Source organism: Taudactylus pleione, unplaced genomic scaffold (genome assembly GCF_031769625.1).
Source record: "Taudactylus pleione unplaced genomic scaffold, aTauple2 ptg000448l, whole genome shotgun sequence".
NCBI classification, from domain to species: Eukaryota; Metazoa; Chordata; class Amphibia; order Anura; family Myobatrachidae; genus Taudactylus; species Taudactylus pleione.
This window is the reverse complement of record NW_028284850.1, coordinates 514,408-542,381: the sequence shown is the minus strand read 5'-3', so window position 1 is coordinate 542,381 and position 27,974 is coordinate 514,408. Positions and strand designations below refer to the sequence as shown.

At 50.4% G+C, this 27,974-nt stretch overlaps 1 pseudogene; it reads right to left on the bottom strand.

The window, feature by feature from the left end:
• The window catches only part of LOC148505581 (piRNA biogenesis protein EXD1-like), a 208,556-nt pseudogene extending 181,577 nt beyond the window's left edge, over positions 1–26,979 (bottom strand).
• Positions 26,980–27,974: the final 995 nt, after the last annotated feature.

Sequence of the window (27,974 nt, the reverse complement as noted above, 5' to 3'; positions counted from 1 at the left end):
ACCGGAAGGCCTTCATAAAGATAAGCTTCTGAAATAGCCATACGAATCCAACCTGCCAAAGTTGGCTTTGAAGCAGGCCAACCCTTTTTACGGAAGCCATAGAAGACAAACAAGGCGTCCGACTTCCTAAACAAAGAAGTGCGGTCAACATAAATCCTTAAGGCCCTCACAACGTCCAAAGTGGCCTCACCCACTGAAAGATCAGGTGAGTTGAAAGCCGGCACAACGATTTCCTCATTGATGTGGAAACTTGAAACAACTTTGGGAAGGAATCCAGGACGAGTGCGCAGCACCGCCCTGTTCCTACGAAAAAAAATCAGAAAAGGGGGTCTACAGGAGAGAGCCGTTAAGTCAGAAACACGTCTGGCCGAAGCAATGGCCAGAAGGAATATTGTTTTAGCTGTCAGCCATTTAAGGTCCACTGAGCCCAGTGGTTCAAACGGCGGTCCCTGGAGCCCTCAGGACCACAGCTAAATCCCAAGGCGCCACCGGTGGAACAAAAGGTGGCTGAATGCGAAGTACACCTTGCATAAAGGTGCGCACATCTGGGATCGCAGCAATCCTACGATGGAACCAGACTGACAGGGCAGACAGCGGCACCTTCAGAGAAGCAAGGCGAAGCCCATGGTCTAGCCCCGCCTGTAGGAAAGCTAACACTCTAGACAGACAGAAGTCCCGAGGGGCATAACCTCTCGGTCGACACCACTGGAAGAACGTATGCCACACACGATGGTATATCCTTGCAGAGGATGTTTCCGAGCTCTTAGCATAGTTTGTACCATAGAGCTGGAAAAACCCCTGGATCTTAACATTGCCGTCTCAACAGCCATGCCGTCAAAGACAGCCGAGCCAGGTCCGGGTGAAGACAAGGACCCTGTGATAGCAGATCCAGTCGTAGCGGCAACCGCAGAGGAATGTCCACGGACAGACTCTGAAGGTCTGAGAACCAGTGCCGCCTGGGCCACGCGGGAGCTATCAACATAAGCGTACCTCCTTCTTGTTTGAATTTCCGGATTACCCACGGCAGAAGGGAAAACGAAGGAAAGAGATAAGCAAACCGGAACGTCCACTGGACAGACAGAGCATCCACCAGAGACGCCTTTTCGTCTCTTGCTCGAGATCCGTACACCGGCAACTTGTTGTTGTGCCGTGACGCCATGAGGTCGATCTCTGGAAGACCCCACCTGTCCACCAGAAGTTGAAAGACGTCCTGGTGCAGAGACCATTCCCCCGGATGTACGTCCTGGCGACTGAGAAAATTTGCCTCCCAGTTGAGGACTCCCGGGATGAAAACTGCTGATATAGCTGGGAGATTGCGCTCCGCCCAGACCAGGATGCGGGAAACCTCTACGAGTGCAGCCCGACTTCGGATTCCTCCTTGTCGATTTATGTAGGCCGCGGTGGTGGCATTGTCCGACTGGATCTGCACGGGGTGACCTTGGAGAACCCGATGTGCCTGCTGGAGAGCATTGAAAACCGCTCGGAGTTCCAAGATGTTTATTGGAAGCTCTGTTTCTGCCTGATACCACCTGCCCTGGAACAAGTGTGGACCCGTGACAGCTCCCCAGCCCCGAAGACTGGCGTCCGTTGTTAACAGGACCCAGTTAGCCACCCAAAATGGACGACCCTTGTTGAGGTGGGTCGTCTGCAACCACCAGGCTAGAGACAGGCGAACCTTCGGAGTGAGCACCATCGTCTGGGACTTTAGACTCTGAGGCAGTCCATTCCATTTGGACAGGATCAATTGCTGCAGAGGTCTGGAGTGAAACTGGGCATATTCCACCATGTCGAATACTGACACCATGGAGCCCAGCAACCTCAACGCCGAGTGCAGACACACTTGGCGACTCTGTAGACAACTGCGCACCCTCAACTGTAAGGCAGAGATCTTTTCCCCGTCACAAAGATCCTTTGCTGTCTGGAGTCCAATAAGGCTCCGAGGTGCAGAATCCTCTGAGACAGGATCAGGGTGGACTTTTGCCAGCCTGCCGTGACATTGCAGTACTGCAATCGTCAGGTCCAAATGGCGTAGAAGGAGCTCTGGAGATCCTGCCACCAACAGAAGGTCGTCCAGGTATGGCAACATGCGGACTCCCTGCAGCCGCAGGTAAGCCGCCATGACCTTGGTGAACACTCGTGGTGCTGTCGCCAGGCCAAAAGGTAACGCCCGGAACTGTAAGTGATCGTTGCGGATTGCAAACCTGAGGAACTGCTGATGGCGCAAAATAGGGACATGCAGGTAAGCGTCCTGTATGTCCAATGACACCATGTAATCCCCAGGTTCCTGCGCCAGGATGATGGACCGCAGGGTCTCCATCCGAAACCGCGGCACCCGCAAGGACTTGTTGAGGACCTTAAGGCTGAGTATCGGACGGTACGACACATTGGGTTTCTGCACCAAAAATAGATTGGAATAGAAACCCTTGCCCCTCTGGGAGAATGGAACAGGCACTATAACTCCAGCCTGGAGCATAGTGTGCAAAACCTTCCACAGTTCCGTGGCTTTGTTCCGGTCTGATGGAAGACCAGTGGTGAAGAATCGGGATGGGGGCCTGTGCCGAAAGGTGAGGGCATACCCGTGAGAAACCACCTTGTGAACCCAATTGTCTGTCGTGGTTATCGGCCAACACTGGGCGAACTGCAGCAGGCGGCCTCCCACTTTGGGATCCCCCAAAGGGAGGCCCGGACCATCAGGCCGCAGGTTTGTCATCTGACTTAGGGGCCTGTTTCCTGGGCTTGGCCGATTTCTTGGGCCCAGCCTGTCGGGGAAAAGACTGCTTTAGGCCTACCCTGGGCCCTGTAAGGCCGAAAGGACGACTTACCCAAACTGGAAGGGACCGCAGCAGACGGGAGACATGCAGATTTGGCTGCCGCCAGCGTGGCTACAATTTTATCCATATCCGGACAAAATAGGACTTCTCCATTAAAAGGCAAAGCTTCTAAGCCCTTTTTGGAATCAGCGTCCGCCTTCCAAGATCGCAACCATAAGGTGCGACGAGCAGCAACAGCTGCCGAAGAAATCCTAGATGTGAGGATACTGATATCCAAGGCCGCTTCATTGATGCAAGTGGCCGAATCCCGGAGATTGCCTACCAACTCGGCCTGTTCAGCCGAACAGTCGGAATCCAAAGACGCCTCCAAACTATCCGCCCAGCGCTCCATAGCTCTGGCTACCCAACATACGGCCATAGCCGGTCTGGACGTCCCCAACCCGCAAGGGAATAAATGGACTTTAGGCAGATCTCCACCTTGCGGTCCGTACCATCCTTCAAGGAGGACATGGAGGGCATGGGCAAGGTGGCACTTCGGACTAGGTGTGTCACATGAGAATCCACTTGTGGAGGGGATTCCCACTTGGAAAAATATTTGTCCGAAAAACGGATAAGCCACAGCTAAGCGCCTCTGAGGCTGATACCATTTACCAGAGTGTTTCCACGCCTCCTCTGGTCTACTAACTCACCCGAAAGAGGAAACACTGTGGCGTCACCCTTAATATCCTTAAAAAACAAGAGATATGGTAAGAACTTACCTTTGTTATCTCTGTTTCTACGAAGTCCATAGGGTCCACAGGGTTGACCTTGGGGTATAGCTGGATCTGGATCCACGGGCAACGCGCAGTTAAAGCTTTGCTGCTCCCAGGATGCACTTGGGTCCGTCCTCCTCTATACCCCGCCCCCGACCACAGGCACCTCAGTTGGTAAGCAGCTAAGGCCGGAGGAGGAGACTAAACAGAGCAGGAAGACTGGAACACACAAGAAACCATACTCACAGAAATGGGAGACGGAAAACCGGTGACCAGCCACACAGCCCATTTGAAGCCAGGTGCGTCAGGGCGGGCGCCCTGTGGACCCTATGGACTTCGCAGAAACAGAGATAAAAGGTAAGTTCTTACCATATCTCTTGTTTTCTACTTCAGGGTCCATAGGGGGTCCACAGGGTTGACCTTGGGGATGTCCCAAAGCAGTTCAACTAAGGGCGGGGACGCTCCTGTGCTGAAAGGAGTACCCGGCACCCAAAGGATGCATCCTGAGAGGCGAAGGTGTCAAACGCATAGAACCTCAAAAACGTTTGAATTGAAGACCAAGTGGCCGCCTTACACAGCTGAACAGCGGAGGTGCCACGTCTAGCAGCCCAAGAGGGACCCACAGAACGAGTGGAATGAGCCTTAACAGAGGCTGGCACAGGTAAACCCTCCTGTGCATAAGCCTCACAAATAAAAGAACGAAGCCAACGGGCTAACGTTTGCTTGTTGGCAGGCCAACACTTCTTGTGAAAACCGAAGAGGACAAACAAAGAACCCGACTTCCTAACCGAAGCAGTCCGGTCCACATAGATTCTAAGTGCCCGGACTACATCTAAGGAAGCCTCACCAGCTGAAAGATCAGGTGACTGAAAAGCTGGCACAACAAGTTCCTGATGAATGTGGAACTTTGAGACCACTTTGGGCAAAAACTCAGGACGAGTGCGGAGCACCGCTCTGTCCTGGTGAAAAATCAGAAAAGGAGGGCGACAGGAAAGCGCCCCCAATTCTGACACCCTCCTGGCAGAAGCAATTGCCAGGAGAAAAAAGGTCTTAAACGTCAGCCACTTGAGCTCCACCGACTCAAAAGGAGGACCCTGCAAGACCCGCAGTACCACCGCCAAGTCCCAAGGAGCCACCGGAGGCACGAAGGGAGGCTGGATCCTGAGAACACCTTGGAAAAAGGTGTGAACATCTGGCAGTGTAGCAATCCGTCGCTGAAACCACACGGACAAAGCAGACACATGAACCTTCAGAGAGGCCAGGCGTAAGCCGAGGTCCAAACCCGATTGAAGAAACTCCCAAGATTCTGAAAACCCGGAACACCTGAGGATCATAGTTTCTGGATTCACACCACTGAAAATAAGTGCGCCACACCCTGTGGTAAATCCGCGCGGAAGCAGGCTTGCGTGCCCTAAGCATGGTACCAATGACCGAACTGGAGAAACCCCTAGACCTCAAGACGGCTGTCTCAAGAGCCACGCCGTCAAAGACAGCCGACCCAGATCCAGGTAAAGGCAGGGCCCTTGAGACAACAGGTTCCGACGCTGAGGGAGAAGGTACGGAGCGTCGATGGAGAGGCACCTCAGATCGGAGTACCAAGGACGTCTGGGCCACGCCAGAGCTACCAGCACGAGCGTGCCGCCGTCCTGCTTGAATTTCCGCAGAACCCGAGGAAGCAGGGATATCGGAGGAAACAGATACGCCAGGTGAAACGTCCATTTCACCGACAGTGCGTCTACCAGACAGGCGCCTGCGTCTCTTGTCCTTGACCTGTAAACGGGCAACTTGTGATTGTGACGGGAGGCCATCAAGTCCTGCTCCGGCAGCCCCCACCTGTCCACGAGTAGCTGAAACACCTCTGGGTGAAGCGACCATTCCCCGGGATGCACGTCGTGACGGCTGAGGAAGTCCGCCTCCCAATTGAGGACTCCGGGAATGAAGACTGCCGAGATCGCTGGAATGTGACACTCCGCCCAAGCAAGAATGCGAGACACCTCCGACATTGCTGCCCGACTGCGAGTTCCCCCTTGGTGGTTGATGTACGCCACCGTGGTGGCGTTGTCGGACTGCACCTGAACCGCCCTTCCGTGAAGAGCGGGGCCGGACGACTGCAGGGCCCTGTATACAGCCCGCAGTTCCAGGATGTTGATGGGGAGAAGTGCTTCTTCCGCGGACCAACGACCCTGAAGCGATAATGAGCCGGTCACTGCCCCCCAACCCCGGAGACTGGCATCCGTCGTGAGCAGGAACCAGTCCGGGATCCAAAAGGGGCGCCCCTCGACCAGATGTGCTGTCTGAAGCCACCAAGCCAAAGACTGCCGAACCTCCGGGGACAGCACCAGCATCTGAGAGTGGATCCGGTGAGGTAACCCGTTCCATTCCAATAGAATCAGCCCCTGCAGGGGCCGGGAATGGAACTGGGCAAATTCCACCATGTCGAATGTCGACACCATGGACCCCAGAACTCTCATAGCCGAATGGACCGACAGGCGGCAACTGCTCAGGCAACTGTGTATCCGCAGCTGCAGGGAGGAGACCTTCTCGGAGTCAGGAAAATCCGTTGCTGACGAGAATCCAGCAGGGCTCCCAAATGAACCATCCGCTGTAATGGAATCAAGGAGGACTTTTTCCAATTTATCAGCCACCCGTGCGCTTGCAGGCAAGCGATAGTCAGGTGGAGATGTTGAAGCAGTACCTCCGGGGAGCTCGCCAGCAACAGGAGATCGTCCAGATACGGCAGCAGCCGTACATTCTGGTTCCGAAGATGTGCGGCCATGACCGCCATAATCTTCGTGAACACCCTCGGTGCCGTGGAGAGGCCAAAGGGTAGCGCCCGGAACTGAAAATGATGTTGAAGGATAGCAAACCTCAGATACCGCTGGTGCAAAGGTGCTATCGGAACATGGAGGTAGGCGTCCTGGATATCCAGGGACACCATGTAATCCCCCGGTTCCATCGCCAGAATGATGGAACGTAACGTTTCCATCCTGAACTTGGGAACCCTGAGGAATTTGTTCAGAGACTTCAAGTTGAGGATAGGGCGATGAGAACCATTGGGTTTCTGCACCAGAAACAGAGAAGAATAGTACCCCATCCCTCGTTGTAATTGAGAAACGGGAACAATGACCCCTGCTTTCAGCAAGGGCTCTATAGCTTCCTGAATCTGTTAAGTCTTGGTCGTATCCTGAGAAGGACTCGTGCAGAAAAACTGGTGGGGCGGTCTGTGCCGAAAAGACAGGGGGTACCCCTTGGAGACCACTTCTCGAACCCAGGCATCCGTGGTGGTATTGTGCCAGCACTGGGCAAATAGAAGTCGGCCTCCCACTCTGGGGTCCCCCAGAGGGAGGCCCGTCCCATCAGGCAGAAGGTTTATCCTCCTGCTTGGAAGAAGGGCGCCTGGCACTCCAGGCCTGCTTCTTGGGATTAGAAGCGGCCTTGGTCGCCAATTGCCTCGGGAAGGATTGACCTCTGGCCTTGCCCTGAACCCGAAAGGACCGAAAGGCAGAGCTCCGTACTTTGGTAGGTGCAGAAGCCGAAGGGAGGAAGGCTGATTCAGATTTAGCCAGAGTATCCACAATTTTGTCCAAGTCTGGACCAAAAAGCAACTCCCCATTAAAAGGTAAGGCCTCCAGTCCCTTTTTGGAGTCTGCGTCAGCTCTCCAAGACCTCAGCCACAAGGACCGACGCGCCGACACCGCTGCAGCAGACACCCGAGAGGTCAGCAGGCTTGCATCTAACGATGCTTCCCCAATGTAGGAAGCCGCATCCCTCATTTGTCCTATCAACGCTCTCTGGACCTCCGGAGCATCTTAAGGAAAGGTATCCTCCAAAGCGTTGGCCCAGCTCTCGATGGCCTTAGCCACCCAAGAGATGGCCATGGACGGACGGGCCACCGCCCCCGAGAGAGAGTAGATAGATTTTAAACAAGTCTCCACTTTCCTGTCCGTGGGATCTTTCAGGGACGAGATCGACAGCAAAGGCAGCGTAGCGCTTTTAATTAAGCGGGTAACGTGGGAATCCACGGCAGGCGGAGTTTCCCACTTCCTGCAATGAGCCTCAGGAAAAGGATAGTTTGAAGCCAACCGTTTCTGCGGTTGGAACCTCTTGCTGGGCAACTGCCAGGCCCCTGCCATATGATCCGTTAACTGGTCAGACAGGGGAAAAACCGTCGAAGCTACCTTGGCCTTCTTAAAATTAGGGTACTTCAACCTGGGAGCCGGCGCATCCTCCTCTATATGAAGGATGGCCCGCACCGCCCTAACCAATGCCGGTACATTAATGGAGGACTTAGCCTCCACCTCCTGGGCCCCAGCATCCGAGTCTTCATGATCTCCCCGTCATCCGAAGACAGACGTCAGTGTCCGTAAACTGTGCCGCCAATGAAGCCGAAACGGTTCGCTTGGACGTCCTTGGTGGCAAATCACTGTGCAACATAGTTTGAAAGGCCGATGACGAAGCCGCCAGGCTCTGAACAGAGCTGGAGAGGACATCCACCCAGGGAGGGGGTACCGTTTGAGGATACCCCTGAAACGGTACCATCGACTGCTGTGGTACCGTGGGAGATTGCACGTACACAGGCAAACCCGCATAAGGACCCACAGTCTGAGACCCGGGAGGAGACTGCACCAGACGCGTCACGCCCGGGGAACGGGGGATGGTAGGCTGGGGCAACGCCCTAGAAGGGCCCGCAGACGGGACCGCCAGCCGGTCCGCGCTCGACGCCAGCACTTGTGTAAACATCGCCCACGGAGGATCCTGCGCCACTGGGGGTTTAGAGGGACCAGGTACCAGCTGGCACCGTCCGCACAGACCGTCCTGAGACAAATCCGCCCCGTCAACCCCTGCCGAACAGCGTCGGCAGGAAAACAACACAGGAGCCACGGAGCGCTCCTTCTCCTCATCAGACATGACACAAAAACTTTTGCAATAAAAAAATGTATCACCGAAAAGAGGTAAAGGCGTATAACACCTGCGCACTCCCAAGTATGCAACACAAACAGCCCACAATCTGGTACTGAGTAGCACACCGCAGTATGTGACGGACCTCACAAACACGTAGATCTATATAAGTGAGGTATACGGAAAGAACACCCCTCCCCCACGCACCTGGGAGCTCCCGGAGCCACGCTAGTACTGACTCCGGGGTCCCGCTGCGATCCCCAGATCAGTACTGGCGTCGCAGCGCCAGCGGGGCTGTTGGAGCGGCAGCATGGACGTCCAGATGGACAGTCTTATGCTGCCGCTCTGAAGATAGTAAAAAATAAAATAAAATCTTCTTCTTTGCAAAAAAATTAAATTAAAGCTTAGGGGCTGCTTAAGCAGCCCCACTGCCAAGGGTGACCCGACTCCGGCCGGGCACCAACTAAAACTGAGGTGCCTGTGGTCGGGGCGGGGTATAGAGGAGGACGGACCCAAGTGCATCCTGGGAGCAGCAAAGCTTTAACTGCGTGGTGCCCGTGGATCCAGATCCAGCTATACCCCAAGGTCAACCCTGTGGACCCCCTATGGACCCTGAAGTAGAAAAGGCATATTTGGACACCGGAGGATCGTCAACCTCAATAACTAAAGCCGTGCGGACTGCCCGGATAAGGCCAGGAATATAAACCTTGGACTTAGCGTCCGACTCTTTAGTACGGAGAGGTTCTTGATCAGATAGATCCAGAATCTCCCCATCATCGGACGTCACGTCGTCATCCTCATAAGGAGCAGACAGACGCCACAGGCCGCTTATGTGGCCACAATACAGACTCCCCTTGTAACACGTCCGACAAATGCTGTACCGAATTTGTCAGTGAATTAACCCACGCAGGCTCCTGTGAAACCTGGGGAGGGGAAATAGGGAGACTGTGGGGTACCATCAGTTGTCTCGGGAACCCCTGCATGGGTGACGACACCACTGACTGCTGGGAAAATCCCATCTGGGAAAACGCAGGTGGCGGAGCTAACTGGCCCACTAGGGTTGTAAGCGCTTTAGCGAAACAAGCCCAGGGAGGTTTCTGTACTGGAGCCGTGACAGTAATTGGTTGCGCCAATAAATATTACTGCCGACATAGCCCCTCCGCGTTACCCTCCCCCTCCGCTATTGGTACATTGCACTTAGTGCACATAAGCTGGAGAGTAAATTCACTCTCAGATATGATGGTAAGTATGTGACCCCTTTCACTGATACTCGTCAGTATAGTGGGAGAACCACCCTGCAATCACCGCACCGCAAGGGCTTTAGCAGAGGAAGAGCAGGGACAGTAAAATGGCTGACAGTAGAAAGTGAAAGTATAGGCAGCAGACGCTAGCAGAAGTCACATACAATGCAGAAGAAATCAATCCCTGCACTATCAGCGCTGTTCCTCAACTACACAGACAGAGTCTGGTAGGACACAGCGCTGCATACACAGACCTGTATTCAACGTAGGAGAGGTATGCCGAGGGATCCAGACCGAGTTGCCACCGTCAGCAGCGTTCACCAAAGATGGCCACCGAGGAGCAGAGAGGAGCCCGGCCTGGGGGAGGAGCGCTGCCACAGGACCAATCGGCAGCGCAGAGAAGGCTGTGTGCAGCGGCGGAGGCGCCGGCTGTGTACAGGGAAGGCGCGCTCCCCTGGCATGCAATTATCCCCTGGGACGCCGCAGCGCTTTGCCGCTCAGCTGCGGCCCGCTGTCCCAGGGGGTTAGTGGAAGCGCAGGTTAGTTACCTGGCTATACGCTGCAGCCAGTCCCCAGGGAGCCCCCTGCCTGGGGACTGTGGACCATGTGCTCAGCAGGGACCCACCGTGGGACCCCCGCGGCTTACCTGCTCCCCCTGAATCCGGCCATGGTCCGAAACATCTGGGGTCACCGCTAGCCGTGACCCCAGATGCTTACCAGCATCCCCGGATCAGAACCGGCGTTCTGGTATCGGCGTGGTGTAGGGGAGACAGCATGGACATCAGCAGTGACTGTCCATGCTGTACTCCCAGATGTGCAGCCACAGCTGTCTTGAAAAAAAAAAACTTCAGGGGCTATTCTTAGCCCCCCTCTAAACATGTGCTCCGACTCCGAGCCGGGCACCAACGAAACCGATGCCTTGGCTCGGGGTATAGCAGGGGGACCCTAGTGCATCCTGGGAGCAGCAAAAGCTTTAACTGCGTGGTGCCCATGGATCCAGATCCAGCTATACCCCAAGGTCAACCCTGTGGACCCCCTATGCACCCTGAAGTTGAAATACCTTTGTTAGTTCCTCCTTGGTCCAAGTCCTAGAGAATCTATACAAAATCCTGGCCAGATGGTATTGCTTCCCTGTGCACATTCATCAGAGGTTTCCAAATTTATCTGCTCTATGTTGGCGGTGTGGCCAAGAATAAGGTTCTCCTCTCCATTGCCTGGAACTGGATGACAGTTAGGAAAAAGTTTGGCGATTACTGGCCTCCTACCTGCTACAACTGAGTTCCAGCTCCTTACCCTGCCTCAATCCGTCCTCCTATCTCGGTGGCTTCAGAGAGTGGACCACTGTATGCTCATGGAAGATCTCACATCCTCTTCGAGATTATCTTCTTCTGACTTTACTGCTACCTGGTACCTCTCCTCACCCTTTATATATTATATGCCCATCACTCCTTTCCCTCACAGCTGACTGAGCTGAGTGCAGTGCCTGCCGCGGCCAGGTGCCGGCAGCTCATCCCGTACCTGGCCTCTACTCTGCCCGCCCCAGAGAGCTGCACTGCTCCTGCCGACTCCCTGCAGAATCGGTAGGTGGGCGGGGCTGCGGCTGTGTGGATCCAAACTGCCTGGTATACCTGGTTAAGCAGCAAAGAAACTTCAGATTATACTATGCACACTACCTCCTCCCCACCCACAGTGAATTAAGTTGACACAGATGACTTCTCCCTTTTCCCTCAACTTTTTTTTTTTATCTTCTTTCTTTCTTCTGATATATCCTGCTTCTCTTTTTCATTATTATTGCCTTCTATATCTCATTTGCTCAACAATGTTCCATATTATCACTATGGGACATCTCTTAATTGCAAGATTCTATCAGATACAGTTGTTACCTTGTTGTAAAGTTTTTTTTACAATTTTTCTTTATTATGTCCCAAATGGGCCATTCCCAGCCATATGCAGGTTATGCTGTTTTTGACTTCAATAAAAACAGATCTGCACGTCCTAGTGAGCCTCTGCAAATTCGTACACTGTAGGAGAGGCCCCGGCATCTTAGGCGAGACGAACATTCTGAGACAGCATAGGGTTACTCAGAGGTTCAATGTGAATGGATGCTGGTCGCATGCGACTGCCATCTATTCACAAAGACATGAGCACTTGGTGGCAGTCCGGGACGTCTGATGAAAAGGGGGCGCATCTGAAAGACACGCCCCTTTTCCCGTGACCATGTCCCTTTTTCGGGCGTGCCCTGTCTCTGAAAACTACGAGATGGTTAAGTGTGTATGAACAACCAACATTTGCTGATATATCTTTCCAGTGTGTACCCACCTTGAGGTCTGATTAATGTCACCGCAATCACAAATATGCACCCTTCATCCCATTCAATTTATTAGAATCTTGTCCAACAAAACTAAAACTCAATCTGAATTTATGTGCACCAACAGCATTTTAGTGATCAGGAACATCTATGTCTTCACAACAACTCCTCACATAAACAAACAGGCATCTTACTCAAACAGAGAAGGAGCAACTCTGCATTATTATGGTTAATGACCCCAGTGATGTTCAGAGATGGAACTGGAACAGAATGGTGGTAGGCTTCACAGATTCCTTCATAAAGTAATGTTGTGTTGTAGTGTGAGTGAAGCATGGAACTTAGCATGGCTGTATTCACCTCAGTATCTCTGCTACGTAACCAGCCACTGTTTGGTCAAAAGAGGGATCCCCTAATTTGCTGACACAACCAAGAGCTATTTTCAAGGTCTGCAGTAAAACAAAAAAAAGAACTAGTAAACAGAAAGAATGGATTACTGTGGTGCAGCGCACTGATTTATGGGTCAGAATTGAATTCACGGTCTGACAAGGCTGTTGAAGGGGGCGGGCTGGCGTGGGGATAGGCAGCAGGACCTCTAATGTCATGCACGCCTGCCAGGGCAGTGTGTCTGAGCCGAGGGCTTAGCACTGCGTGGCCGAACCACACACGCTGCACTGGTATTTGAGTACCGGGATTGGTGCTTCCAATCCCGGTATTCCCAGGTTTACAGTGTTTTTCTGCCAAAATCTCGGGATCCAGATCCAGGGATTGGCCTCCCTAATCACACCCTGTAAGCAGGCCCGTCGACAGGGAGGATAATCCGTACCGGGCCCCGAGCCCCAGACAGGCACAAAGTGGGGTTGAGGAAGGTGAAGGGGTTTGGGGTTAAGGAAGGTGAAGGATGTCGAGGGCTGGGGAAGGTGATGAGGAGTTGAGGACTAAGGATGGCTGGCTATAGACACCATCCCTCCTACCTCTGAGGCATCTACAGCACTGTGATCAAGACCTGCCTGCATCATCAGTAGCAGTGTGGTAAGTCAGTGTATTTTTACTTTATTTAAAGGCTGGTATATCTTTCAGTTGGGTTGGGTATGAAATCCCAGCTGTCGAGATGCCGCTGGTCAGAATACAGACAGCGACATCCCGACAGCCAGAATCCCGACACCCATAGGGAAAACAGTTAAGTGTTTTCCTAACCCTCCCTGCACCCTAAACCTAACACCCCCTCCCCGATGCCTAACCTCCCCTCTAGTGCCTAAACCTAACCCTCCCCTAACCCAAACCCTCCCTGATGCCTAACCCTAACCTCCCCGCACCCTAAACCTAACACCCCCTCCCCGATGCCTAACCTTCCCCTCCCATCACCCTAATATTCCCTTCCCGATGCCTAACCCAAACCCTCCCCCTAGTGCCTAACCCTAACCCTGCACTCTAGCCCTTACATCCCCCTAACACCCAGATACTTACCTTCGGGATGTCGGGATTTTCGCGCCGGTATTCAGACCATCGGCATCCCGCACGCCGGGATGCAGCCTACATCCCCTTTCAGCTAACATTATCATTCTTCACATATCACACATGCAGAGGAGTTATGTGTGTGTGCGAGGTCGGGGCTGGTGGTCAGAAGGTGGGTCCTCCAGACACGACAGTGGACCGGGCCCCGAGATTTCTGTTGCCGGCCCTGCCTGTAAGCAGTAATAGCACCACTGGAAAATGGGATTTGAAGGACTAATAAATAGTGAATCTGATCAAATGTCTCTGTAGTTAAGCATTTGCAATTATCCTGAAAACATTGCACTGTAAATGACAAAAGGCTCCCCTATTTGCTTAAAGGATTGGACTGCCAAGCCTAGTGAGAAGGCAGGATATAGAATCAAGATGCTTTTGGAGAGTGTGCTCACTAAATAAAACAAAGTTTAGGCAATCCAATAAGTCTAAAGCTTGTGAAAGATTGGGCATATAATAGCTAGTTTAGTTTGAGCTAGTTGCAGCATAGCAAGGGTTCAATGTACTTGACCTAGACATAGTTGCTACTTTTTATAAAGTACATAAAGTTTTATGCAGAACTTTGTATAGAGTTTCCTGTTATAGTTTTCATGTTGAATGAGCATCACACACAGAAAGATCAATATAATTTCTCTTTCATCCACTAGGGGACACAGAGTTGCTTACGCTGGGGTATAGAGGCGTGGATAACTGGAGCTGGCACTTTAAATAATTCAGAAGTGTGAAGCTCCTCCCCCTCTATTCCCCACCAGCCCTCAGTTTAGAAAAGGTGCCAAAAGAGCTGGTCACAATCTGCTGTGCTCCAGCAATACATTTATTCATTATATTTTTTATTTTTAGCTTTATTATTTTATAACATTTTTACACTTATTAGGTACCCTTCGCCACCTCTCTAAAGGTGGGGTCCGGGTACCTGGCGCCCTGTCCTTACTAGAAGACAGGAAGGAGTGCACAGTACTTATACTAAAAGCACTGACAGCTCCTTACCGCCACAGCACATCTCCACAGCAAGAAGAAGAGAGTGCTGACCTGCCGAGAGAGACTCCCAGGGGAGCGCAGTGAGTATGTAGCTGCGCATCCCCCGGCTCCCCCCCTTCTCCTCTGCTGCCAGAGCACTTGTAGTGGAACCCAGACACATGTAACAAGTGTGGGTATTTGCTGCACAGAATATGGGTCTGATGTGAATCCCTTTCAGGCTCTGTGTTTTTACATGATGACTAGGTTATTAGCGCACTGCTCCCTGCCTTAGCTCTTATGCATTCAGCCCCCGCTAGCAGCATTGTGGGGCTGGCACAAGGTAATGACAGAAGCCATTTTGGGAGACCTTGGCGTTAAGGGGGCGGAGCCTATATCAGCGCGGGCTCTCTCTCAAGTCTAGTGGCATACAGCAGTAGCTAACAGCGTGTCTGCCGTTTTGTGTCCTTTAATGCCTGCAACCTCCGCTGCCCAGCGCTTGTAGTACAAGCTGTGTATAACGCACAGCGCTGCTCCCTGCCTTCAATAGTACTCGTTCAGCCCCTGCTGGACACGCATTTAGCAGAGGCAGCAAAGCGGGGCTGACAGGAAGGTTATGGCTGCATAGAAGCCACTTTGGGAGCCCTTCGCATGAGGAAGGGGGCAGAGCCTAATCGATGGGCTCTCTATTTTCTAAGTGACATAGAACTGTTACAACAGTGTGTCTGCCGTCTTTATTTCTGTATGCCTGCATCTCTCCCTGTTAGGTAGTGTTGCAGTTGTTTAAAGAGAGGGCTGGATTCTCCTGCTTCCAATTCTTGAAGAAAGTGATTTACACTGGAAGGTGTATAGTGAGCAGGGGATCTGATCTGTGGATGGGGAGTGGGGTTTCTCCTCCTCTGTGTCCCAACATCAGCCTTCTGTTTTTTTTACACTGTATACTGTCTATAATAATTAAATATATATATATATTCTGAATACAGTCTATGTGTAGTAGTGTGTACATTAATGACAAGCTGTAGGCTTCTCAAAAGAATGTTTGTTCTACATGCAATTACAAACAAACTAAGCCACATGCTTCTGGCTCAACGTTATGTAATTGCTTGGTTAGTAATAGCCCCTTCTGTGGCTATTACTGCCTCATCCTCTCCTTCATGGGCCGCCTACATGATAGCGCTGAGGCTAATAGGTCTCCCTGGGTGGCAGGGTTAACCAAATCTCTAGAGGTTATAGGTACCGCTGCTACTGTACCCTCCATTTGTTATCAATTGAAAGAAGTTGGAGGAGGACGGCTCTGCGAATCAGAACTTAGAATACATCTCTACGGAGGTGGAACCTATAATTCTGGCAGTCCAGCAGGTCCTAAATTTACCTGGGGACTCAGTTCCTGCTACTTAGGAATTTAAACTTTTTGATAAAAAAGGTTGGCTGTTTTTCCCTTCTCCCAACAGCTTCACAAATGGCTTTCAGCGGCCTGGAAACAACTGGATAAGAGGTTCCAGATTCCATGTCGCTTCCCCCCCCAGCTATCCATTGCCATCATCTATGATGGAAAACATCTCCTCCAGTAGATACGTCTGGTTGTGGTCTCTCTAAGAAATCAACGCTTCCAATGCCGGGTGCTATGTTACTTAAAGGATCCTTCTGATCGTAGTTGGAACTACACGGATTTATTTATACTACAGGGGGGGGCTCTACTTAGACCTTACGCTTGTTAGTGTCTGGTTTCACAAAGCGGTAGTTGGTTGGGCGGACCAGTTGATTACGAGCTGGGACTCCGGTACTTCCAGAGCAGATCCATACTCGCATATCCGCTTCTGCCCGCAGAGTTCTCAGGTTGCGCTCTTGGCAGGTGGACGCAGAATCCAGTAAGGCTGTTGTAGGTTACAGTTCACTGGTAATATGCTTTAGGGCCCAAAATAAAAAATAAAAAATAATAAATAAATAATGGATAAGGCTCGAGGTGCTTCCAAGTAGGCACGGGCAGAAGAGGTAGCGGTCGCTCACATAGGTTTGTACGTCAGGTAGAGAAACCAGCTAAAAAACTCGCCATGGAACTCCTGCGATGGGGGCTTGCTTAAAGACTTTTCAACAGGCTGGGTCGGCAGGAGGCTATCCAGTCTCTGCAACACAGTGCTAGTTCCGGTTGCAGGGCATCAACGTGCTATGGGGTTTTACTCAGACCTTTGTGTGGTGCCGAAGACGGATGGTTCAGTCGGACCCATCTTAAACCAGAAGTTTTTTAAACCAGTATCTGAAGGTGTATCGTTTCAAAATTGAGTCACTTCAGTCTGTCTTTGCAAGCCTGGAACCAGTGGAGTTCCTAATTTCCCTGGATATAAAAGATGCCCATCTACATGTTCCCACATCAAGCCTTCCTGCATTTTTACATATTGCAAGATCACTATCAGTTTCGGCATTTCCATTCGGATTATCCTCGGCTCCCCGCATTTTCACCAAACTCATGTCAGTCATGATTACTCTCCTTCGGTTGTCGGGAGTGTACATAATCCCTTATTTGGAACACCTGTTACTCAAGGCTCTTATCGGTATCCCTTCTATCAAACCATGCCTTTACTGACAATTCACACTCTAACACGGTTGGATAATCAACTTCAAGAAATCAAATCTCATTCCGTCCCAGAAGCTCCCGTTTCTGGGCATGATCCTGGCTACGGCATCACAGAAGGTCTTTCTTCCGATAGACAAAGCCCGGGATATCCGGTTGCTAGTTCAACTGGTCCTCAAAACAAAGAAGGTGTCCCTACTTCTTTGCGTCTCTTGGGGAAGATGGTAGCTGCTTTCGAGGCACTACAGTTCGGACGGTTCCACTCCAGAGTGTTTCAGCTGGCCCTGCTGGTCACAAGGGTCAGGGTCTCATCTGCTTCTACAGCGACAAATCCGTCTGAGCCAGGTTACCAGAGTGGCCCTCCTCTGGTAGACACAATCCAACAATCTTTTAGCAGGCCAAAATTTCGGAGTGTGGGACTGGATCATCGTAACAACGCATGCCAGCCTTCGAGGATGGGGAGCGGTAGCCCTCGATTATCATTTTTAGGGCCGATGGTCCCCTCTGGATCAGAAGTGGCCTATAAATGCGTTGGAACTCAGAGCGATATACAATGCTCTGATAGAAGCAACAGAGTTGCTAAAGACTCGTCCGGTAAGAGTTCAGTCCGACAATGCTATGGCTGTTGCTTACATCAACCGCCAGGGCGGGACTCGTAGTCGCATGGCCATGGGAGAAGTATCTCAGATTCTCCGGTGGGAAGAAAAAAAAAAAAATCCTGTTGGCGGTATTCATCCAGGGTGTGAACCACTCGGAAGCAGATTACCTAGGTCGCCAGGATATACATCCCGGGGAATGGAAGAGTCATCCAAACGAGTTCAAAGCGCTGATATGACGATGGGGTTGTTTTCAGGTGGACCTCATGGAGTCAGGATTGAATTATCAATTCCCACTATACGTGTCAAGAACTCGAGATCTGCAGGCGGAGGTAGTAGACGCTCTGACAGTTCCATGGATCTACAACTTTGTTTACCTTTTTCCTACGATTCCAATTCTTCCTTCTAAAAAAGGATAAGACACGAGTCAGCATTCTGTCTTTCTCGTGGCTCCGAACTGGCCTCGGAGTAGTTGGTTCTCGAACCTTTGGTCCCCTACTGGTAGATGACTCGTCGCCCCTTTCTAGGCGCACGGATCTTCTACAGCAGGGTCCTTTCGTCCACCCCAACTTAGCACAACTGTGTTTAATGGGGTGGCTCCTGAAACCGATATCTTAGGATGGAGAAGCATCCCAGACTCGGTGATTCCCTCCATACTGCGCGCCAGGAAGCCAGTTTTGGCTGCGCATTGCTGTATCTGGCGATCTTATATCGTACGGTGTTCCAGTCGGGGTCTTCCGTCTAGGACTTTTCAGTTGTCCCGGTTTCTGTATTTTCTTCAGAGGGGACTGGATTCTGGCTTTCGCCTTTGAACTTTCAAGGTTCTGCCATTTCTATTTTCTTTCAACAAAAATTGGCCTGAGGTACAGCCGTACCTTTAGGGGGTCTTGCGTGTGCAGCCTCCTTTTGTACCTCCGATAGCTCCCTGGTACTTAGACTTAGCGCTTCTGTTTCTTCAGTTGTCCAGGTTCGAACCTCGGAAGAGGTTGATATTAAGTACTTGTCTTGGAAGACTATCCTCCTCCTGGCTCTAGCTTTGGCTGGTAGAGTTCGGTATTGGGTGCTCTGTCCTATAAGCCACCTTATATTTCATGCTGATTGAGCGGAACTCCGGACTTTAGCCGCCTTCCTTCCCAGGGTTGTGTCGGCTTTCCATATCAATCAGCCTATTGTGGTACCGTCTTTGGTGGAGGAATCCGGTGTTTCTTCTACTTTGGATGTAGTTAGAGCTCTCCGCATCTATATGCCAGGACAGCGTCCCTCCGCAAGTCGGAATTGTTGTTTTGTCCTCCTATGCTGCTGTTCGGAGGGGTTGGCCAGTGTCTAAGCAGACATTGGCACGTTGGATTAGGCCGATTATTGATCAGGCTTATGTTCGTGCTGACTGTTGGCATTCATCCATTTAGACTCATACCACACGTTCTGTGGGTGTGTCATGGGCGACCGGTGGGGGTGCCTCCACATCACAATTGTGCCGTGCGGCTATTTGGTCTTCAGTTCACACGTGGGTGAAATTTTACAGTTTTGATATGTTTGCTGCTTCGGCATCAAGTTTTGGCCGCCTGGTTCTGCAGGTTTCGCAGAGCGCTCCCACTCATGGGGAAAACTTTGGGACGTCCCCAGCGTAAGCAACTCCAGTGCCCCTTAGTGGATGAAAAAAAAAATGGGATTTTGGTACCTACCGGTAAATCCTTTTCTCTGATTACATAGGGGACACTGGACGCCCACCTCTGCGCTTTTAGCCGGCCTGTTTGGTTTGTTCCGTATGTTGTACGCTTTGATTATTGTGTGGTGTTCTCTCCTATTTACTCCGCTTGTTCTCCATCTCCTCTCGGTCTTCATTTTCTAAATTGAGGGCTGGTGGGGAATAGAGGGGGAGGAGCTTCACACTTCTGAATTATTTAAAGTGCCAGCTCCAGTTATCCACGCCTCTATACCCCAGCGTAAGCAACTCCAGTGTCCCCTGTGGAATCAGAGAAAAGGATTTACCGGTAGGTACCAAAATCCCATTTTTGTAGGTGGCTGAAGGCTGCATAAGCTTGATGCGCCATAAAAGGCTAGTTTTGGGGTTTGTCATCATATTATGTTAATGGAAGTGTTAATAATCCTAGTAGTTTGAGAGACTTTTTTCAAACCATAAATCTGTTTTTCCCTCCCTTTTTTTTTTTAATGCATAACATCTACCCATCCATCTTTCAACCTCTCTTTTCTATGCCATGTACCGCCTGTGGCACACTACCCATTCCCCACACTTTGGCCGTCCTCCTCTGTCCTTTTACATCTCGGCATTTCTCATAGGTCGGCTACTCTCTCCAGGTTCCCCGTAGGGACATCTCCTGGCCAAGGTTACCAAGCATCGGCCATTTACTGTGTCATACCAGCCAGAAACAAAGCCATTCGTGCTGCCAACTGCCATGTGACAATTCAGGTGCTCCTTGATCCAGCCAGGCAGAACACATCGGTCCAGTGCTGGTCACGATGAGGTCCCATTCATATCATTTGGTCTGATATAATTCAGCAGAGTGTTTGGAGATAAACGCATTGTGCCACAGTGGTTGACTAGGTGAGGAGGAAAGTTAACACCTTTGTGGGCAAAATTGTGAGTAGTCAAGGGAGTTCAGCCATTCCTGTGTTATGACGACTCTTGGTTGTACCACAGGGATGGGGGTTCATCCTAGTGAAAAAGGAATGTCAATTTTTGTTGGCAGCTTGTTTGCTACTCTTGTGTAGGAGCTCTGTGGTCACTGGGTGCCAGGCTGCGGTTCAGTTTGAACCTGGTTTAGGTGGGAAATAATGTTCTCTCAGTAAGTGGTATCTGCAGGGCACCTCCTTTTTGCAAGGCAAGCTGTCTGCCCTACAGGGGAAACCAGGGTTTCTTTCTTGTGCATGGGCCTAGTAGTACTAACCAATAAAGAGGGGTAGCTCTTACACATTCAGCTTTACGTTCCCTCCAACTTGGTCAAGTTATCCTGGCTAGAGATGGCAGTGCATTGCTTTCTTCATCACGCATTTATCATTTTATAGGACATTTCTTTAAAGTTGTGACCTTATACCTCAATTTTTGTTCTCAGCATCATTTTAGAGTACAGTGTTGATTGTTTATATAAGAATGTTTATATTGAACAAATGATAAGCAGTTTAAAGCTGCCCATCCATTACACGATTAAACCTAGCAATTGAGCGATAACGACCATAGTTATCACTCAAACGCATGGAAATCGTGTGCGCGATCTCGACGGTCGTTTCAGTCGACCTGTTTTGCCAGTCAATCCGTCGTTATTGGGCATCGTTATCGTTAACATTTTGAAAGCCAAACGACCAACGACCTACCATATAAACATATATAGATTTAAATAAAAATGTCAGCCGACTTATTAACAAATGGTTTGAAAATTGTTGGTCTATGGTCTTTTTGTGGAATCGTTCACAAATTGTTTATGCACATGAACAATAAATTGATGAACGATTTGTGTAGATCTTTTGATCTCTCATCTTTCAAAGACAAGTCTGCTAGTTGATGGGCAGCTTAAGGTTTATTCTTCAAGAAAAAAAAATGCAATTACAAAAATGAGAGGATATGGTAAGAACTTGCACTTGTTATCTCTCTTTCTTCGAAGTCCATAGGGTCCCACAGGGTTGACCTTGGGGGTATAGGCTGGGAACCAAATCCGGGCACCACGCAGTTAATGCTTTCAGCTCCTCGGATGCACTGGGTCCACTCTACCTATAACCCCGCAACCAAGCCAGAGGCACCTCAGTTTGTGAGTAGCCAAAGGCCGGAGGAAAGAGAGAGAAGACTGGAACACTCAAGAACCATACTCACAGAGAAAGAGACGGGAAACCGGTGACCAGTAACAGCCCATATGAAGCCAGGTGCATCAGGGCGGGTGCCCTGTGGACCTCTAAGAAAGAGATAACAAGGGTAAGTTCTTACCATAACTTTTCTTCTTCCGGGTCCATAGGGGGTCCACAGGGTTGACCTTGGGGGATGTCCCAAAGCAGTCCTTGGAAGGGTGGGGATGCTCCTGCGCTGAGAGGAGAATCAGTCGCCCAAGGGAAGCATCCTGAGAGGCAAAGGAATCCAATGCATAGAATATTAGAAAGGTCTGGACAGAAGACCATGTGGCCACCTTGCACGGCAGAACAGCTGAGGAGCCACAGCGAGCCACCCACGAGGGGCCCACAGCCCAAGTAGAATAAGCATCAACAGAAACAGGGCATTCCTAGGTGTAGGCCCCTGAGATAGTCATATGAAGCCATCTAGCCAGTCTGTTTATTGGCTAGCCATCCTTTCCCGTGAAATCCATAGACCACAAATAAGAAGTCTGATTTCCTGAAGAAACCTGAACAGACTAAGGAAATCCAGAGAGGACGGACCACAGTGAATGAGGCCACCCCAGCCGAGAGGACTGGAGACTGAAATGTCAGTACAATAAGTTCCTGAATAATATGGAATTCAAAAATCACTTTAGGAAGAAACACAGGGTAAGTGCAACTCAAAACCCTGTCTTGGTGAAATATCCAGAAGAGGGAGCCACATGAGAACGCTCCCAATTCCGACACTCTCCTGGCAGATGCAAACGCCATAAGAAAGAGTCTAAGCCATAAACTACATAAGGGCTATCAAAACTAGTGGTTCAAATGAAGACCCCAGGAGGGCACGAAGAACCACTATCAAATCCCAAGGAGCCCCTAGGGGAGATAAAAGGTAGGTAGAATCCAGAACACACCCTTAAGGAGGGTCTGGATACCCGAGAGTGGAGCAATTCCACATCCGAACCATACTGACAGTGCAGAGACCTGCACTTTCTGGGAGGCCAGGCTAGACCCAAGCCAGCTGGAAGGAATGCCAGAACTTCTGGTAATCCTAAAAACACCTGGAGAATCGTATCTACATGTACGATACTATAAGAATTATGTATGCAACATTCTGTGGTAGATCCCAGCAAAAGCTGGCCTACGTGCTCTAAACATCCCAATGAGGACAGAGCCAGAGAAGCCTTAGGACCACAGTAGGGACGCAGTCAAAGACAAACGATCCATGTCCTGGGAAAGGCAAGGACCCTGAGACAACAGGTCCAGATATTGAGGCAGCAGGAACGGAAGTGTCGATGGAGAGACTCCAACAATCTAAGTATCAGTGACATCTGTGTCAAACTGGAGCCACCAGCAGGATAGTACCTCCATCTCGATTGAACTTCCGAAGAACTCGAGGAAGAAGGGAGACCGGAGGAAACAGGTACACAAATTGGAAGGCCCACTTCACTGACAACGTGTCACCGAAGGTTGCATCAGTACCTGTAGTTCTGGACCCTAACACCAGCAGTGTGTGATAGAGTCAAAATGCAATGGAGGACCACCTCTGGGAGGCCCCCTCTGCTCACTAGGAGTTGAAACCTCTCTTGAAGAGACTAGTCCCCGGGATGCACGTCATGACAGCTGAGGAAGTCCGCTTCCCAATGGAGAACTCCCGGAATGAACACTGCAGAGATGGCCGGGAGGAGACCCTGGGTCTATGTCAGAATGTGTGACATTCCAGTCATTGCTGACCAACTACGAGTGTCTCCTAGATATAAGCCACTTTTGTGACATCGTCGGACTGAACCTTTACAGGTTTACCGTGAAGTATGCGTTAGGCCAGAGCGAGGGCCCAAGACAGCTTGAAGTTCCAATAAGTTGATTGGCAGGGCCGAATCGGCAGACGTCCAACCGTCCCGAAATGGGTGCGGACCGGTCACTGCGCCCCAGAGACTGGCGTCCATTGTAAGGACTACCCTGGATGAGATGGCCATAGCCACCCAGATAGACAGACACACCTCCGGAGAGCGCATCACCACCTGAACAGTGATACGATGGAAAAACCCATTCCATCTGGAGAGGATCAGTTTTTGCAAAGGCCTGGAATGGAGCATATTCCACCCTTCCCAAGGTAAAACATCCCGGATTCCAGAACCCGCATTACAGAGTGTAATGAAATTTGTCGACTGTGGAGACATCCGCGCACTCGGAGTTGAAGAGTGGAGATCTTGTCTGACGTCAGAAGGATTCTCCGATTCTGAGAATCCAGCAGGGCTCCCAGATGAATCATACCCTGTGAGGGATTCAGGGAGGACTTTTTTCCCAGTTGATTAACCATTCGCGCTTGTGAAGGAAAGCAATGGTTACCTGAAAATGGCTTTACAGTACCTTGGTGATCCTGCTAAGAGCAGGTGGCCGTCCAGATACAGGAGCAGTCGGACACCCTGAACAGGTGGGCTGTCATAAAGCCATAAATCTGGTAAAGCCCGGTGGGGCTGTGGACAGTCCAAAGGGCAGAGCCCGAATATTGGAAGTGTTGCTGTGGCACAGCAAACCAGAGCCAACGCTGATGAGAGGGCACTATAGGTAAGAGTCCTGAATATCCAGCGATACCATAAAGTCCCCAGGTTCCATAGCTCGGATGATGGAGCGTAGGGTTTCCCTCCTGAACCCAGGCACTTTTAGGAATTGGTTCGGGGATTTGAGATAGAGGATGGGCCAATGAGGACCATTCGGCCTCTGCACCACAAAGAAAGTAAAATAACCAGTCCCTCGCTGAGATAGTGGGACTGGCAAAATTACCCCTACTTACAGCAAGGACTGTATAGCTTTCTGAATTTGTAAGGCCTTGTTCGGGTCTGAAGACAGCAGTGCAGACTGGGAAGTAACCACAGGGCGTTTATTACACCATTTTGTGTTTCGTAGAAACGACATCCACCCGGGGTGGCTGTAGCGATAATCCCTGCAAGGGAAATAGACTGTTGTGGTACCTGAGGGCATTGCATGTACTATGAAAAACCCCGGTAGGGAGCGATAGTTTGTGTCACAGGGGTGAACCACAAGAAACTGCGAGATACCCGGAGATGAAAGGGTAGCATGCTGAAGTAACCCCACGTGAGTCACAACAATGGCGGCTGCCAGGCGATCCGCAACGGAGGCCTGGGTCTTGAGAAACAAACCGACCAAGTCCTGTAAGGGGCCCGGCACCTGATGGCACCGTATACATAACCCTTTCTGAGTCAAATCCTCCGTACTCATACCTGCAGTACATGACAGGATAGCAAAAATGGGTGCAGTATCATGCTCTAGTTCCTGGTCAGACATATCTGACTAGCAATCATCATGAAAATATCCAGCAGCACTATACTGGTCCTGAATGATGAAGATTAGCTACAGGAACCCACTATCAGCATATGCAACACACAGTTCCATCTAAAATATGGCAACGTGCAGCACGCAACAGTATGTGACAAACCTCACAAATATTGACAAGTATATATATGTGAGGTCTCAGAACCACCCTAGGTACACCTGTATTAGGGCAGATTGTAAAGAAAAGGGATAGATAAACACTGACAGGTGAGAGAAAAAGCACAGACAGTCAGCGCTAGCATAAGTCACATACAATGTAGAAATTTATATACATAAACATTACATATAATATACTGCAAATGTCGCTACATTCAACTGCCCAGATTCAGTGTCTGGGGAGGCTATAGCGCTGTGTACACTGACCTAAATGGTGAGGTACGCAGGGGACTGGACCAACTGTCATCCGAGGAGATCTGCTGCACCAGAGGAAAATGGCCGCCCAGAGACCGGAGGAAATAGACTGCAGAAATGCGCTTGCGGTGATCCGTGATCTTACCTGATCGCCATTGATCCAGCCGCAGTCCTGGGCGCCCGCAGAGTCCGGCTAGCACAGACTCTGGAGTCCCGCCGAGATCCCCAGATCTGTACTGGCATTGCGGCGCCGGCTGGGTGACGGAGCGGCAGCTTGGACGTCCAATGAACTGTCCGAAACTGCCGCTCAGAAGAGTCAAAAGTAAAATAAAACGAATCACTCATAAAATAAAAATTAGCTTAGGGGCTGCTAATCAGCCCCCCTTGCGATAACAGAGACCCAACTCCGGCCGGGGACCTACTCAAACTGAGGTGCCCCTGGCTTGGGGGCGGGGTTATAGGGAGAGTGGACCAAGTGCATCCTGGGAGCTGAAAGCTTTAACTGCATGGTGCCCAGATTTGGTTCCCAACCTATACCCCCAAGGTCAACCCTGTGGACCCTGAAGAAATTATGTATATTTAAATTTTCCCCGGTAGCGTAGTGGGGATCATGGCCACACCAGCAGGGTTATGCCACTGTTCTAGTTCTTGCCAGCAGGAACCAGTGCACTGTGGTGCGGGAGGTGTCCCTATCCAGGGTGGTCCAGTGGAGAGGCTGCAGGAGCAGCCCATTTGTCAAGTGGTGACATGTAGTCACCCCAACAGCTGCAGTACTATGGCTGCCAGAGTAAACTGAAATTAGTTCCTCCAGGATTCAAGAGACTGGGAGTTGCAGTGTTATGCTACTCTAGCTCACAGGGCTCCAGCAGCAGCAACAGACAAGACAGCTTAAGGTTAAGAACGATATGCATCAAGTCTTGGAGCAAAATCAATTGGAGAAGCTGCGCTAAGCAACCAATCAGCTTTTATAATTTATTTAGCAGTCTATGGGCGATATGCACTATCAATTATACGGTAAACCCCCCAAAAATGCAGTTTTCAGGGGTTTTACTGCATTTCTCATGTGCACCAAGCATCAGAAAGCAAAGCTTTCCACAGATTGGACCCAATAGAAGCTGTAAGAGGGATCAAATCCAATCCCTCCAAGCACAAGCGTCATAGGACGCATGCACAGGGACTTCAGGGTTAAAATAATAATGGGGACAGCAATCTGCACTGATAGCCTTTTGCAGGACAATTCTGTGAAATATCCAGCATAAGGCTATTAGTACATTGCAGTGATACATACAGTTATGCAGAAACTAGTTGATAAATAGACCCCGAAAACTCAAAAAACTTTAGTGTATTAGTAATTAAAATAACAAAAAAGAAATGAGCAGTTGTAGCAAACACTTTGGACATAAATATGCTGAATGGTTAACAATTACATTAAAGGATTACTAAATTAGGTGTAGATACCTTAGTAGTGGGAAATGTGATATAAAACTGCTGACAAACTAAATAACTGCTGAAAAGTAAGTGTTATCAGGTTACAGTATCTCATAGTTTTATTTTGGAAAACTAAAGTGGAATTATTTCAGACCTGTAATCCCCATGGCTGCTGTGACTCGTACACCAGCAGCACCGTCCGCAATAGCAAGATTACCTGATGGATATAGAAAGTGATTGCGCCAGCCTCCATGAGACATGCACATATAACGTTATATACATTACAGCCAACAATGTACACTGACCGCCCACAGTAACAGCAGCTGCTGCTTTCCCACAGGTACAGGATAAGGACAGGACACAGAGACCCCTCCAGCTGCCACCACACAGCAATCACTTCCCGCCAGTACTGCGCTCAGACTCTCACACGGCGTCCACAGTATATACTCTCCGCCCACGAAGATGTAAGCAGCCAATCCTGGGCCTCTTCCACGTAATAACGGCGCCTTGTTTCTGGGTCGTACATGCAAAATAGTATGCTAATAACTTGCATCTCCCGTGATGCTTTGCGATGCTATGGATTGGCGGGTACATACACTGAGTTCATTAATCCCATTATCACATACAGTAGGTATTATATAGCCGCCCTGCTAAGTAGCGTGTCTGAGCTCTGATAGTCTCTACTTTTACTCTGTGCAGAAAGATGAATCCCTGCAGTGTTTGCCAGTGATCACATGGTCATTGGGCCTGATTCACCAAGGAGCGCAGTTGCTTATACACACGCAATCAGCCTATTAATTTGCACTGTGCATGCGAGAACAAGTCGCTGCGATTGGGACTGCGATCGCGGAGGATAAGCAGACCCGTGGCAGAGTGATTGACAGGAAGTACCATTTGTGGGTGGTGAGGGGGGGGTCATCGGGCAAAAGCAGGTGTGCCAGCATGTCTCAGCGCCGTTGCAGGGGCGTGCATGAATTAGCCAGTGTGGTACCAGACGAAGCCTGAGGCTTCATAGCGTGCGCTGAAGTAAGCAATTCCTGAGTGAGGTCTGACCTGCCTTAACTGTGCGTATGGGTCCGATGTTACTTAATGTTACCGATTATTTCATTATATTGAGTAAGGGGAAGTGGGCGTCCTTATATCAGGCTGCGATCGCAATGCGAATGCAAATATTTACATATCACCACTGATATTAGCAACTGCGTTGCATGCGTATAAGCAGAGTAGCGATCCATGCTGAATCATGCCCATTGTCCCTAGCTTATTGCTTAGGCTCATACATGAGCAGTGGAGGCTGGAGGAGCAGCGTGAGAGAGTGCAGTCAGAATGTCAATGCAGCAGCTGATTGTTGGGGTAGGATATGGTTGTGGATAGATCCCCTTCAGTAAATCTACTCTGACGCCATCATTTACTATCCACGTGGACATTTTGG